Raw genomic sequence first — 15,895 nt, 5'->3', positions numbered from 1 at the left:
GGGGGTGAGGTTACACAAAGAAACAGAGGGAGTATATTTTTGTACAAAACAGTGCATAAGGCAGGAGCATAGTCCAATCTTTTATGCAGGTCTCCAAGCTTAATTTTGTCAAGGTCTCTTTAATGGTTCTATTCATTCTTTCTACCTGTCCTGAGCTCTGGGGTCTATAAGCACAATGTAATTTCCAATTAATCCCCAGGGTCCTGGCTAAACCCTGACTTACCTGGGCCACGAACGCCAGTCCATTATTGGACCCTATTACCTTAGGCAGGCCGTATCTTGGAAAAATATCTTTCAGGATCTTCTTGATCACCATTTGCGCCGTTTCTTTTTTTGCGGGAAAGGCTTCAATCCATCCTGAAAATGTATCTACAAAGATTAGGAGATATTTAAGTCCATACCTTGCTGGCTTAATTTCAGTAAAGTCTACTTCCCAAAATTGTCCTGGTCTGGTTCCTCAAAGTTGCCTTCCTATAGGAAGCTTGGAGGGGTAAGCATTAACCAATTGACAGACCCGACAGGCTTTTGTTACTCGTTCAGCTATTTTCTTTTGCTGTGAGCTGGTTAGTGGAAAACTCTGTTCTTGATCCTTTAGGAATGCTGCAGTTTCTTTGAACCAAGGTGAGTGAGTTGATGTACGTTCTTAAAGTAGTGTAGGGCTTTCTGAAATTGCAAGTTGGGTTCAGTGAAGTGGAGAGTTCAGTGTCATTGTCTTTATGTTCCCCCGGTGTGAAAGTGTTAACATGGTTACTCCGTTGAGGGCTGCCAATTTAGCTTCTTCATTTGCCTTCTTGTTAGATGGGGGTGGTATCTGCACAACGGTTTGTTTTCTGGGCTCAGTGAGCCATTGTTTATCGCCTCTAAGAGAATAGTCCAGGAAGATTACTTCTTGCTGGCAATTTGGGCCTTTTTGGCAGAAGCTTGGATAATAGTGCTTGGGTCCCAGACTCACAGTTTTCCTTGGTATCAGCTGTCAGTAGCAGGTCATCCATATATTGAAGCAGGGTGACTTCGGGGTGCGTAGTTCTGAAGTTGTTGAGATCTCTTTGGAGGGCTTCATCAAAGAGAGTGGGGGAGTTTTTGAACCCCTGTGGGAGTCTGGTCCAAGTTAGTTGACCAGATGTTCCGGTTTCTGGGTCTACCAACTGGAAAGCAAACAGCAACTATCTTTATGCAGAGGCAAGCAAAAGAAAGCATCTTTTAAGTCCAGGACAGTATACCATTTTCTCTCAGGGTTCAGGGTGCTAAGCAGATTGTAACGGTTAGGTACTGTGGAGTGAATGTCCTACACTCTGTTGTTGATCTCTCTTAGGTCTTGAACAGGGCGATAGTCCTGGTTCCTGGCTTTTTTACTGGTAGCAGGGGAGTGTTCCAGGCTGATTGTCAGGGCCTTAGGACCCCTAAGGCCAGATATTTCTGAATATGGGGCCTTATCCCATTTTTAGCTTCTTTGCTCAGAGGATATTGTTTAATATTAATTGGGGAGGCTGAGGTTTTTAACTCCACCATTATTGGAGGTTGTTTTAGGCTTAACCCAGCAGTTTCTGCCCAGGCATCTGGGTAATCTGTTATCCATTTCTGGGATAGCTTGCCTTTTTGATCAGTCTTGGGGGATGTGAAGAGTTGATGCTCATCTTCTACTGACATAGTTAAAGCCATGACTATAAGAGTTTTTACTGAAGGATTTAGAAATTCCATTTGGGGGCCTTCAGGGTTAAAAGTTATTCTGGCCCGGAGTTTGGTGAGCAGATTTCTGCCCATCAATGGGGCTGGGCATTCTGGGATCACTAGGAAGGAGTGATGGACTTTTCCTTTTCCCAGGTCCATGGTCCTCTTAGTTGTCCAAGCCCAATATTTACTGCCGTTAGCCTCTTGAACTAGAGACCTTTTAGTTGATAGAGGGCCCAATGGGGCCTTAAGGGCTGAGTATACTGCCCCTGTATCCACTTCAAAGTTTACTGGGGTCCCCTCCACTTCAAAAGTTACCCTGAGCTCGGGGAGGGTATCCGAGACCCAACTTTCCTAGTTATCCTCCAAAGTTAGAATGGCTGGTTGGCGTGGCTGTTTCTTTCTTGGGCACTATTTGACCCAGTGTCCTTTTTCTCTACAGTAGGCACATTGATCTGAGGCCAGATGTGGCTTCTGGCGTGGGCCCACGTATCCCTTTCTGTCTCCCTGTCTCCAAACTTCTGGCCTATTTGTTGTTGTGACCAGGACCTTAGTCAATGCCTCAGTCTGTCTTTTGCTTCTTTCGTCTTCCCTTTGCTCCCTTTCTTCCTCAGTTTCTCTCTTATAGTATACCTTCTCAGCGTCTCTGACTAAATCTCTCAAAGTCAAATCTTGTAATCCATCTAAGCATTGTAACATTTTTTTTAATATCCAGGGCAGCTTGCCCAATAAAGGCCATCGTGACAGATGCCTTTTGATCCTCTGCCTGAGGATCAAAAGGAGTATATCTCCTATATGGTTCCATAATTTTCTCCAGAAACATAGAGGGAGATTCATTAGACCCTTGAATAATCTCTCTTACCTTGGCCAAATTAGTTGGCCGTCTAGTGGCTGCTCGGAGACCCACTATTAGAGCCCGGTGATAAGTGGACAGATGCTCCTTACCTTCAAAGGTTGGGTCGGTTCAAGGGGAAGTTGTGTCAGTTGCCCATCTGGTCCGAGGATATTTTTTCTTGCTTCCAGGAGGATTCTCTTTCGTTCCTCTGTCGTGAAGAGAGTGCCAAAGAGTTGTTGGCAGTCATCCCAAATAGGCTGGTGTGAAAACATCAATGATTCAATCAGACCTGTGAGCCAGGTGGGGTCCTTGGAAAAAGGGGGTTGTTATTTCTCAAGTTATATAGATCTGAAAAGGAGAAAGGCCAATACTGGTAGACTTGCATTTCTCCACCATGGCCATCCTCTATCATTGGCCCATGAGGACGGAGGGGAAGTATCACGGGGGCTTCAGGGTTTTTAATCATTCGCTGCCGGTGAGTTCCTTTAGCCGGGCCAGCTTCCTCCAGGGGAGGAGGGGCTATGTGTGCCTCGGGGAAGTCATCTGAAGGGTGCTGGGCTTGCTTAACTTCCTTCAATTGTGGAGAAGCTGAGTCAGCAGCAGGGGAATCACTTAGAGGGTGTTGGGGGTTGGGGAACGGAGTCAGGGGATAAGGAAAGGGAGGAGAGTACAGCAGAGTCAAATCTTGAGACTCAGGGAGAACAAAGGGTGGAGGAGGAGGTTTGAGAGATAGAATCGAAGGGGGAGGTGTAGGAGCAGGAACAGGGACAAGAAAAGCCTTCACCCAAGGAGGAGGAGATTCACAAAGGTCCTGCCAAGTTAATATATACGGCTGATGATCTGGATGGCTATGTGGCCCCGGCTGAAAAACAATATCTCTGACTTTTTGAATCAATAGGGAGTAGAAAGATCCTTCTGGAGGCCATCCAACTCCAAAGGTGGGCCATTCTGTGGCACAGAGAGTCTGCCAGGTCCAGCGTTTTACTGAAAAAGAAAGATTCTGAGCCCTTATGCGGACTTCAGTCCAGAGATCAAGGGTCAGGGACAGAGGCATGGAATGACTCTGTCCCATAATGCAAGTTACTTGAACAAAGACAGGGACAATATAAATGTGACACAAACACGGACACCCAGTAAACAGTAAATGTGTAACATAAGTTCAGAGGCAAAGATTAAAAACAGACAGTGAATTCAACCTGAGAGAAAGAATAGTTGCCGGCAAAACCAGACGGGTTGGCAGCAGAATATAGATGAGGGCAACTTGTCCCTCCCAGATGGGGCACCTCCGTCCCCCCCAGACTCTCCCAAAGCGTCCCTTGAGGAGACGTGGTCTGTGGCTTCAGGGACACGTCTACCCACCACCGCCAGGGGTAGTTTACACTCTCTGCTGATAACCACACTCTGCCAACCCAAAACCAGAAAACCAGAAAAACCAGAAGGCTCTGAAAGCTCACGCTCTTCAGCCCAAAACCAGAAGGCTCCAAAACCAGAAGGCTCTGAGAGCTTACGGTCTCCAGCCCAAAACCAGACTCTGAGCGATCACAAAGGAAAAACAAGAAGGAGAAGAAGGAGGAGCAGAAGAAGAAGAAGATAAGGTGCCTTACTTACCCCCTTAAGGAGTCTTGTTCAGGTCTCCCTGTCCGTCGATGCACAGTTCCTGGCCAACCCACCAAATGAAATGGTCAGGCGAAACGTCAAAGTAAGAGACAACAAGAGACTGTCTTATGCAAAAGCAGAAGGGTGGGTTTATTTGGAGACCAGCATGCTAGGGCTCTCTCTATACCAAAGAGAGATAGAGCCCTGAGAACAGCTTGAGCAGAGCTTATATACTTTCCCTGGAGAAGGCAGGGAGAGAAGTTACATTTTGTAGTTTGGCAGTTGGGGACAGCTCATTGTGGGAAAAAGATTAGCAGACAGTTCATAGTTGGGGACAGCACATTCTGAAAACAAGATTAGCAAACAGTTCTTAAGATTTCAAAAGTGTTTTATTAAGCATAGAGAGAAACAGAGTAACAAGTACCTATTTTATTAATCTTTCATACAGTAACCTTTTTCATTTTTAGGTTTCACTCTGTTTTCTCCTATATGGATACATGTATTTGAAACTCTAAATCAAACACGGTTTGTGCTAGCTCTTTGAAACTTGACAAAATAAAGTAGTTCCAATTTCTATTTTTATGGTTTCTTTTCAATTGATGTAGCCCTAAGCAGAGACTGGCGAAAATCACTTTCATCGAAAGCGGTTGCCAAGCATCCAAAAAACTACGAGTTTCCTGAAATCTCAGCACATATTTTTTCACCCGATCTTGATGATACTTTCAGGTAATGATCAGTACACCAATTGCACTTGGCTCACAAATTTCGTTCTTCTAGGTTAAACCGTTCGTCTGGAGGAACGGTTTTCATTTTTAGGTTTCACTCTGTTTTCTCCTATATGGATACATGTAGTTGGAACTCTAAATCAAACATCGTTTGTGCTAGCTCTTTGAAACTTGACACAATAATGTCGTTCGATGTTCTATCACTAGGGTTTGTTTCCTATTGATGTAGCCCTAAGCAGAGACTGGATAAAATCACTTTCATTTTAAGGGGTTGCCAAGCTTTCAAATAACGACGAGTTTCCTGAAATCTCAGAAAACATTTCTTCACCCAATCTTGATGATACATTCAGGTAATGATCAGTACACCAATCCCACTTGGATAACCAAATGTCGTTCTTCTAAGTTAAACTGTTTGTTTGCAGTAACCGTTTTCATTTTCAAATTTCATTCTGTTTTCTCTTATATGGATACATGTATTTGGAACTCTAAATCAAACACGGTTGGTGCTAGCTCTTTGAAACTTGACACAATAAAGTAGTTTGAACTTCTATCCTTTTGGTTTCTTTCCCACTGATGTAGCCCTAAACAGAGACTGGTGAAAATCGCTTTCATTGAAAGGGGTTGCCAAGCTTCCAAAAAACTACGAGTTTCCTGAAATATCAGCAAACATTTTTCACCCAATCTTGATGATACTTTCAGGTAATTATCACTACACCAATCCCACTTGGCTCACCAAATTTCGTTCTTCTATGTTAAACCATTCGTTGGCAGTAACCGTTTTCATTTTTAGGTTTCACTCTGTTTTCTCCTATATGGATACATGTAGTTGGAACTCGAAATCAAGCACGGTTTGTGCTAGTTCTTTGAAACTTGGCACAATAAAGTAGTTTCAAGTTCTATCTCTATGGTTTGTTTCCTATTGATGTAGCCACAAGCAGAGACTTGCGAAAATCACTTTCATTGAAAGGGGTTGCAAAGTTTCCAAAACCTACGGTTTTCCTGAAATCTAAGCAAACATGTTTCACCCAATCTTGATGATACTTTCAGGTAATAATCAGTACACCAATCCCACTTGGAACACCAAATTTCGTTCTTCTAAGTTAAACCGTTCGTTTGCAGTAACCGTTTTCATTTTTAGGTTTCACTCTGTTTTCTCGTACATGGATACATGTATTTGGAACTCTAAATCAAAAATCATTTGTGGTAGCTCTTTGAAAATTGACACAATAAAGTGGTTCTAAGTTCTATCACTAGGGTTTGTTCCCTATTGATGTAGCCCGAACCAGAGACTGGCGAAAATCACCTCCATTGAAAGGGGTTGCCAAGCTTCCATAAAACTACGAGTCTCCTGAAATCACAGCAACCATTTTTCACCCAATCTTGATGATAATTTCAGGTAATGATCAGTACACCAATCCCACTTGGCTCACCAAATTTCGTTCTTATAGGTTAAACCGTTCGTTTGCAGTAACCATTTCCATTTTTAGGCTCCACTCCGTTTTCTCCTATATGGATACATGGATTTGGAACTCTAAATCAAACACGGTTTGTGCTAGCTCTTTGAAACTTGACACAATAAAGTAGTTCGAACTTCTATCCTTTGGTTTCTTTCCCACTGATGTAGCCCTAAGCAGAGACTGGCAAAAATCGCTTTCATTGAAAGGGGTTGACAAGCTTCCAATAAAATACGAGTTTCCTGAAATCTCAGCAAATATTTTTCACCCAATCTTGATGATAATTTCAGGTAATGATGAGTACACCAATGCCACGTGGCTGACCAAATTTCGATCTTCTAGTTTAAACCGTTCGTTTCCAGTAACCGTTTTCATTTTTACGTTCCAATCTGTTTTCTCCTATATGGATACATGTATTTGGAACTCTAAATCAAACACCATTTTTGCTAGCTCTTTAAACATGGCAAAATAAAGTCTTTCCAAGTTCTATCTCTAGGGTTTGTTTCCTATTGATGTAGCCCTAAGCAGTGACTTGAAAAATCACTTTCATTTAAAGGTGTTTCGAAGCTTCCAAAAAGGTACGAGTTTCCTGAAATCTCAGCAAATATTTTTTCACCCAATCTTGATGATACTTTCAGGTCATGATCAGTACACCATTCCCACTTGGCTCACCAAATTTCGTTCTTCTAGGTTAAACCGTTCGTTGGCAGTAACCGTTTACATTTTTAGGTTTCACTCTGTTTTCTCCTTTATGGATACAAGTATTTGGAACTCTAAATAAAACACGGTTTGTGCTAGCTCTTTGAAACTTGACACAATAAATTAGTTCCAAGCATAATCCTTATGGTTTTTTTCCCATTGATGTAGCCCTAAGCAGAGACTGGCGAAAAACACTTTCATTGAAAGGGGTTACCAAGCTGCCAAAAAAATACGAGTTTCCTGAAATATAGGAAACATTTTTTCACCCAATCTTGATGATATTTTCAGGTAATGATCAGGACACCAATCCCACTTGGCTCACCAAATTTCGATCTTCTAGGATAAGCCATTCGTTGGCAGTAACCATTTTCATTTTTAGGTTTCACTCTGTGTTCTCCTATATGGATACATGTAGATTGAAATTTAAATCAATTACGGTTTTGGCTGGCTCTTTGAAACTTGGCTCAGTAAAGTGGTTCCAAGTTCTATCTCTACGGTTTGTTTCCTATTGAAGTAGCCCCAAGCAGAGACTGACGAAAATCACTTTCATTGAAAGTTGTTGCCAAGATTCCAAAAAACTACGAGTTTCCTGAAATCTCAGCAAACATTTTTTCACCCAATCTTGATGATACTTTCAGGTAATGATCAGGTACACCAATCCCACTTGGCTCACCAAATTTCGTTCTTCTAGGTTAAACCGTTAGTTTGCAGTAACTGTTTTCATTTTTGGGTTTCACTCTGTTTTCTCCTATATGGATACATGTAGATTGAAATCAAAATCAAACACGGTTTGTGCTAGCTCTTTGAAACTTGGCACATTAGAGTAGTTTGAAGTTCAATCTCTACGGTTTTTTCGAATTAAAGTAGCCCCAAGCAGAGACTGACGGAAAACACTTTCATTGAAAGGGGTTACCAAGCTGCCAAAAAAATACGAGTTTCCTGAAATCTCAGCAAACATTTTTTCACCCAATCTTGATGATATTTTCAGGTAATGATCAGTACACCAGTCCCACTTGGCTCACCAAATTTCGATCTTCTAGGATAAGCCATTCGTTGGCAGTAACCGTTTTCATTTTTAGGTTTCACTCTGTGTTCTCCTATATGGATACATGTAGATTGAAATTTAAATCAAACACGGTTTGTGCTGGCTCTTTGAAACTTGGCTCAGTAAAGTGGTTCCAAGTTCTATCTCTACGGTTTGTTTCCTATTGAAGTAGCCCCAACTAGAGACTGACGAAAATCACTTTCATTGAAAGGTGTTGCCAAGATTCCTAAAAACTACGAGTTTCCTAAAATCTCAGCAAATATTTTTTCACCCAATCTTGATGATACTTTCAGGTAATGATCAGTGCACCAATCCCACTTGGCTCACCAAGTTTCGTTCTTCTAGGTTAATCCGTTCCTTTGCGGTATCTGTTTTCATTTTTAGGTTTCACTCTGTTTTCTCCTATATGGATACATGTATTTTGAACTCTAAATCAAACGCGGTTTGTGCTAGCTCTTTGAAACTTGGCACAATAAAGTAGTTCCAAGTTCTATCTTTAGGGTTTGTTGCCTACTGAAGGAACCCCAAGCGGAGTCTGACGAGAAACACTTTCATTGACAGGGGTTGCCAAGCTTCCAAAAAACTACGAGTTTCCTGAAATCTCAGGAAACATTTTTTCACCCAATCTTGATGATACTTTCAGGTAATGATCAGAACACCAATTCCACTTGGCTCACCAAATTTCGTTATTCTAGGTTAATCCGTTCCTTTGCGGTATCTGTTTTCATTTTTAGGTTTCACTCTGTTTTCTCCTATATGGATACATGTTGTTGGAACTCTAAATCAAACACGGTTTGTGCTAGCTCTTTGAAACTTGGCACAATAAAGTAGTTCCAACTTCTATCTCTATGGTTTGTTTCCTATTGAAACAGTCCCAAGCAGAGACTGATGAAAATGACTTTCATTCAAAGGGGTTGCCTAGCTGACAAAAAACTATGAGTTTCCAGAAATCTGAGCAAACATTTTTTCACCCAATCATGATGATACTTTCAGTTAATGATCAGTACACCAATCTCACTTTGCTCACCGAATTTCGTTTTTCTGGGTTTAACCGTTCTTTTACAGTAACCGTTTTCATTTTTAGGTTTCACTCTGTTTTCTCCTATATGGATACATGTAGTTGGAACGCTAAATCAACCACAGTTTGTGCTATCTCTTTGAAACTTGGCACAATAAAGTAGTTCCAAGTTCTATGTCGATGGTTTGTTTATTATTGAAGTAACCCCAAGGAGAGACTGACGAAAAGACTTTCATTGAAAGGGGGTTCATACATCACAAAAACTACGAGTTTCCTGAAATCTCAGGAAACATTTTTTTCACGTAATCTTGATAATACCTTCAGTTAATGATCAGTACACCAATCCCACTTGGCTCACATAATTTCGTTCTTCTACTTTGAACCGTTCGTTGGCAGTAACCATTTTCATTTTTAGGTTTCACTCTGTTGTCTCCTATATGGATACATGTAGTTGGAACTCTAAATCAAAAACAGTTTGTGCTAGCTCTTTGAAACATGGCACAATAATGTAGTTCCAAGGTCTATCTCGATGGTTTGTTTCCTATTGAAGTAGCCCCAGGCAGAGACTGACGAAAAACAATTTCATGGAAAGGGGGTGGCAAACTTCCGTAAAACTACGAGTTTCCTGAAATCTCAGGAACATTTTTTCACCCAATATTGATGATACTTTCAGGTAATGATCAGTACACCAATCCCACTTGGCTCACCAAATTTCGTTCTTCTAGGTTAAATCGTTTGTTGGCAGTAACCATTTTCATTTTCAGGTTTCACTCTGTTTCCTCCTATATGGATATATGTAGATTGAAATCTAAATCAAACACGGGTTCTGCTAGCTCTTTGAAAGTTGGCACAATAAAGTAGTTCCAAGTTCTATCTCTACAGTTTGTTTCCTATTGTAGTAGCCCCAAGGAGAGACTGATGAAAACCACTTTGATTGAAAGGGGTTGCCAAGATTCCAAAAAACTTCAAGTTTCCGGTAATGTCAGCAAACATTTTTTCACCCAATCTTGATGATACTTTCAGGTAATGATCAGTACACCAATCCCACTTGGCTCACCAAATTTCGTTCTTCTAGTTTAAACCGTTCGTTGGCAGTAACCATTTTCATTTTTAGGTTTCACTCTGTTTTCTCCTATAAGGATACTTATACTTGGAACTCTAAATCAAACATAGTTTGTGCTAGCTCTTTGAAACTTGGCTCAATAAAGTAGTTCCAAGTTCTAACTCTTTGGTTTCTTTCCTATTGAAGCAGTCCCAAGCAGAGACTGATGAAAATCACTTTCATTGAAAGGGGTTTCCAAGCTGCCAAAAAACTTCGAGTTTCCTGTAATCTCAGCAAACATTTTTTTACCCAATCTTGATGATACTTTCAGGTAATCATCAGGACACCAATCTCACTTGGCTCACCAAATTTCATTCTTCTAGGTTAAACCGTTCGTTGGCAGTAACCGTTTTCATTTTTAGGTTTCACTCTGTTTTCTCCTATATAGATACATGTAGTTGGAACTCTAAATCAAACACGGTTTGTGCTAGCTCTTTGAAACTTGGCAAAAGAAAGTACTTCCAAGTTCTATCTTTAGGTATTGTTTCCTACTGAATTTGCCCCAAGCAGAGACTGACGAGAAACAATTTCATCGAAAGGGGTTGCAAATCTTCCAAAAAACATCGAGTATCCTGTGATGTCAGCAAACATTTTTTCACCCAATCTTGATATTTTCAGGTAATGATCAGTACACCAATCCCACTTGGCTCACCACATTTCGTTCTTCTAGGATAAACCGTTAGTTTGCAGCAACCGTTTCTATTTTAGGTTTCACTCTATTTTCTCCTATATGTTTACATGTAGTTGGAACTCTAAATCAAACACGGTTTGTGCTAGCTCTTTGAAACTTGGCACAATAAAGTAGTTCCAAGTTCTATCTCGATGGTTTGTTTCCTATTGAAGCAGCCCCAAGCAGAGACTGACGAAAAAGAATTTCATTGAAAGCGGGTGGCAAACTTCCCAAAAATATGAATTTTCTGAAATCTCAGTAAATATTTTTTCACCCAATCTTGATGATACTTTCGGGGAATAATCAGTACACCAATCCTACTTGGCTCACCAAATTTCGTTCTTCTAGGTTAAACCGTTCGTTGGCAGTAACCATTTTAATTTTTAGGTTTCACTCTGTTTTCTCCTATATGGATACATGTAGTTGGAACTCTAAATCAAACACAGTTTGTGCTAGCTCTTTGAAACTTGGCACAATAAAGTAGTTCCAAGTTCTATCTCTACACTTTGTTTCCCATTGAAGTAGCCCCAAGAAGAGACTGAGGAAAACCACTTTCATTGAAAGGGGTTGCCAAGATTCCAAGAAACTTCGAGTTTCCTGAAATCTCAGGAAAATTTTTTCACCCAATATTTATGATACTTTCAGGTAATGATCAGTACACCAATCCCACTTGGCTCACCAAATTTCGTTCTTCTAGGTTAAATCGTTTGTTGGCAGTAACCATTTTCATTTTCAGGATTCACTCTGTTTTCTCCTATATGGATATATGTAGATTCAAATCTAAATCAAACACGGGTTCTGCTAGCTCTTTGAAACTTGGCACAATAAAGTAGTTCCAAGTTCTATCTCTACAGTTTGTTTCCTATTGTAGTAGCCCCAAGCAGAGACTGACGAAAACCACTTTCATTGAAAGGGGTTGCCAAGTTTCCAAAAAAAATTCAAGTTTCCGGTAATCTCAGCAAACATTTTTTCACCCAATCTTGATGATACTTTCAGGTAATGATCAGTACACCAATCCCACTTGGCTCACCAAATTTCATTCTTCTAGTTTTAACCGTTCGTTGGCAGTAACCATTTTCATTTTTAGGATTCACTCTGTTTTCTCCTATAAGGATACATATACTTGGAACTCTAAATCAAACATAGTTTGTGCTAGCTCTTTGAAACTTGGCACAATAAAGTAGTTCCAAGTTCTATCTCGATGGTTTGTTTCCTATTGAAGCAGCCCGAAGCAGACACTGACGAAAAAGAATTTCATTGAAAGCGGGTGGCAAACTTCGCAAAAACTATGAGTTTTCTGAAATCTCAGTAAATATTTTTTCACCCAATCTTGATGATACTTTCGGGGAATAATCAGTACACCAATCCTACTTGGCTCACCAAATTTCGTTCTTCTAGGTTAAACCATTCGTTGGCAGTAACCGTTTTCATTTTTAGGTTTCACTTTGTTTTCTCCTATATGGATACATGTAGTTGGAACTCTAAATCAAACACAGTTTGTGCTAGCTCTTTGAAACTTGGCACAATAAAATAGTTCCAAGTTCTATCTCTACACTTTATTTCCTATTGAAGTAGCCCCAAGAAGAGACTGAGGAAAACCACTTTCATTGAAAGGGGTAGCCAAGATTCCAAGAAACTTCGAGTTTCCTGAAATCTCAGCAAACATTTTTTCACCCAATCTTGATGATACTTTCAGGTAATGATCAATGCACCAATCCCACTTGGCTCACCAAGTTTCGTTCTTCTAGGTTAAACATTTCGTTGGCAGTAACCGTATTCATTTTTAGGTTTCACTCTGTTTTCTCCTATATGGATACATGTAGTTGGAACGCTAAATCAACCACAGTTTGTGCTATCTCTTTGAAACTTGGCACAATAAAGTAGTTCCAAGTTCTATGTCGATGGTTTGTTTATTATTGAAGTAACCCCAAGGAGAGACTGACGAAAAAGACTTTCATTGAAAGGGGGTTCATACATCACAAAAACTACGAGTTTCCTGAAATCTCAGGAAACATTTTTTTCACGTAATCTTGATAATACCTTCAGTTAATGATCAGTACACCAATCCCACTTGGCTCACATAATTTCGTTCTTCTACTTTGAACCGTTCGTTGGCAGTAACCATTTTCATTTTTAGGTTTCACTCTGTTGTCTCCTATATGGATACATGTAGTTGGAACTCTAAATCAAAAACAGTTTGTGCTAGCTCTTTGAAACATGGCACAATAATGTAGTTCCAAGGTCTATCTCGATGGTTTGTTTCCTATTGAAGTAGCCCCAGGCAGAGACTGACGAAAAACAATTTCATGGAAAGGGGGTGGCAAACTTCCGTAAAACTACGAGTTTCCTGAAATCTCAGGAACATTTTTTTCACCCAATATTGATGATACTTTCAGGTAATGATCAGTACACCAATCCCACTTGGCTCACCAAATTTCGTTCTTCTAGGTTAAATCGTTTGTTGGCAGTAACCATTTTCATTTTCAGGTTTCACTCTGTTTCCTCCTATATGGATATATGTAGATTGAAATCTAAATCAAACACGGGTTCTGCTAGCTCTTTGAAAGTTGGCACAATAAAGTAGTTCCAAGTTCTATCTCTACAGTTTGTTTCCTATTGTAGTAGCCCCAAGGAGAGACTGATGAAAACCACTTTGATTGAAAGGGGTTGCCAAGATTCCAAAAAACTTCAAGTTTCCGGTAATGTCAGCAAACATTTTTTCACCCAATCTTGATGATACTTTCAGGTAATGATCAGTACACCAATCCCACTTGGCTCACCAAATTTCGTTCTTCTAGTTTAAACCGTTCGTTGGCAGTAACCATTTTCATTTTTAGGTTTCACTCTGTTTTCTCCTATAAGGATACTTATACTTGGAACTCTAAATCAAACATAGTTTGTGCTAGCTCTTTGAAACTTGGCTCAATAAAGTAGTTCCAAGTTCTAACTCTTTGGTTTCTTTCCTATTGAAGCAGTCCCAAGCAGAGACTGATGAAAATCACTTTCATTGAAAGGGGTTTCCAAGCTGCCAAAAAACTTCGAGTTTCCTGTAATCTCAGCAAACATTTTTTTACCCAATCTTGATGATACTTTCAGGTAATCATCAGGACACCAATCTCACTTGGCTCACCAAATTTCATTCTTCTAGGTTAAACCGTTCGTTGGCAGTAACCGTTTTCATTTTTAGGTTTCACTCTGTTTTCTCCTATATAGATACATGTAGTTGGAACTCTAAATCAAACACGGTTTGTGCTAGCTCTTTGAAACTTGGCAAAAGAAAGTACTTCCAAGTTCTATCTTTAGGTATTGTTTCCTACTGAATTTGCCCCAAGCAGAGACCGACGAGAAACAATTTCATTGAAAGGGGTTGCAAATCTTCCAAAAAACATCGAGTATCCTGTGATGTCAGCAAACATTTTTTCACCCAATCTTGATATTTTCAGGTAATGATCAGTACACCAATCCCACTTGGCTCACCACATTTCGTTCTTCTAGGATAAACCGTTAGTTTGCAGCAACCGTTTCTATTTTAGGTTTCACTCTATTTTCTCCTATATGTTTACATGTAGTTGGAACTCTAAATCAAACACGGTTTGTGCTAGCTCTTTGAAACTTGGCACAATAAAGTAGTTCCAAGTTCTATCTCGATGGTTTGTTTCCTATTGAAGCAGCCCCAAGCAGAGACTGACGAAAAAGAATTTCATTGAAAGCGGGTGGCAAACTTCCCAAAAATATGAGTTTTCTGAAATCTCAGTAAATATTTTTTCACCCAATCTTGATGATACTTTCGGGGAATAATCAGTACACCAATCCTACTTGGCTCACCAAATTTCGTTCTTCTAGGTTAAACCGTTCGTTGGCAGTAACCATTTTAATTTTTAGGTTTCACTCTGTTTTCTCCTATATGGATACATGTAGTTGGAACTCTAAATCAAACACAGTTTGTGCTAGCTCTTTGAAACTTGGCACAATAAAGTAGTTCCAAGTTCTATCTCTACACTTTGTTTCCCATTGAAGTAGCCCCAAGAAGAGACTGAGGAAAACCACTTTCATTGAAAGGGGTTGCCAAGATTCCAAGAAACTTCGAGTTTCCTGAAATCTCAGGAAAATTTTTTCACCCAATATTTATGATACTTTCAGGTAATGATCAGTACACCAATCCCACTTGGCTCACCAAATTTCGTTCTTCTAGGTTAAATCGTTTGTTGGCAGTAACCATTTTCATTTTCAGGATTCACTCTGTTTTCTCCTATATGGATATATGTAGATTCAAATCTAAATCAAACACGGGTTCTGCTAGCTCTTTGAAACTTGGCACAATAAAGTAGTTCCAAGTTCTATCTCTACAGTTTGTTTCCTATTGTAGTAGCCCCAAGCAGAGACTGACGAAAACCACTTTCATTGAAAGGGGTTGCCAAGTTTCCAAAAAAATTCAAGTTTCCGGTAATCTCAGCAAACATTTTTTTCACCCAATCTTGATGATACTTTCAGGTAATGATCAGTACACCAATCCCACTTGGCTCACCAAATTTCATTCTTCTAGTTTTAACCGTTCGTTGGCAGTAACCATTTTCATTTTTAGGATTCACTCTGTTTTCTCCTATAAGGATACATATACTTGGAACTCTAAATCAAACATAGTTTGTGCTAGCTCTTTGAAACTTGGCACAATAAAGTAGTTCCAAGTTCTATCTCGATGGTTTGTTTCCTATTGAAGCAGCCCGAAGCAGACACTGACGAAAAAGAATTTCATTGAAAGCGGGTGGCAAACTTCGCAAAAACTATGAGTTTTCTGAAATCTCAGTAAATATTTTTTCACCCAATCTTGATGATACTTTCGGGGAATAATCAGTACACCAATCCTACTTGGCTCACCAAATTTCGTTCTTCTAGGTTAAACCATTCGTTGGCAGTAACCGTTTTCATTTTTAGGTTTCACTTTGTTTTCTCCTATATGGATACATGTAGTTGGAACTCTAAATCAAACACAGTTTGTGCTAGCTCTTTGAAACTTGGCACAATAAAATAGTTCCAAGTTCTATCTCTACACTTTATTTCCTATTGAAGTAGCCCCAAGAAGAGA

At 39.9% G+C, this 15,895-nt stretch overlaps 1 pseudogene; it reads right to left on the bottom strand.

Moving 5' to 3' along the window:
• Positions 1 to 223: 223 nt before the first annotated feature.
• On the bottom strand, positions 224 to 7,344 carry LOC144251734 (uncharacterized; annotated as a pseudogene).
• Between the last annotated feature and the right edge of the window lie 8,551 nt (positions 7,345 to 15,895).

Source organism: Urocitellus parryii, unplaced genomic scaffold (assembly GCF_045843805.1).
Source record: "Urocitellus parryii isolate mUroPar1 unplaced genomic scaffold, mUroPar1.hap1 Scaffold_1795, whole genome shotgun sequence".
NCBI classification, from domain to species: Eukaryota; Metazoa; Chordata; class Mammalia; order Rodentia; family Sciuridae; genus Urocitellus; species Urocitellus parryii.
Note: the sequence above shows the minus strand (reverse complement) of the source record. Positions and strands in the feature narration are given on the sequence as shown.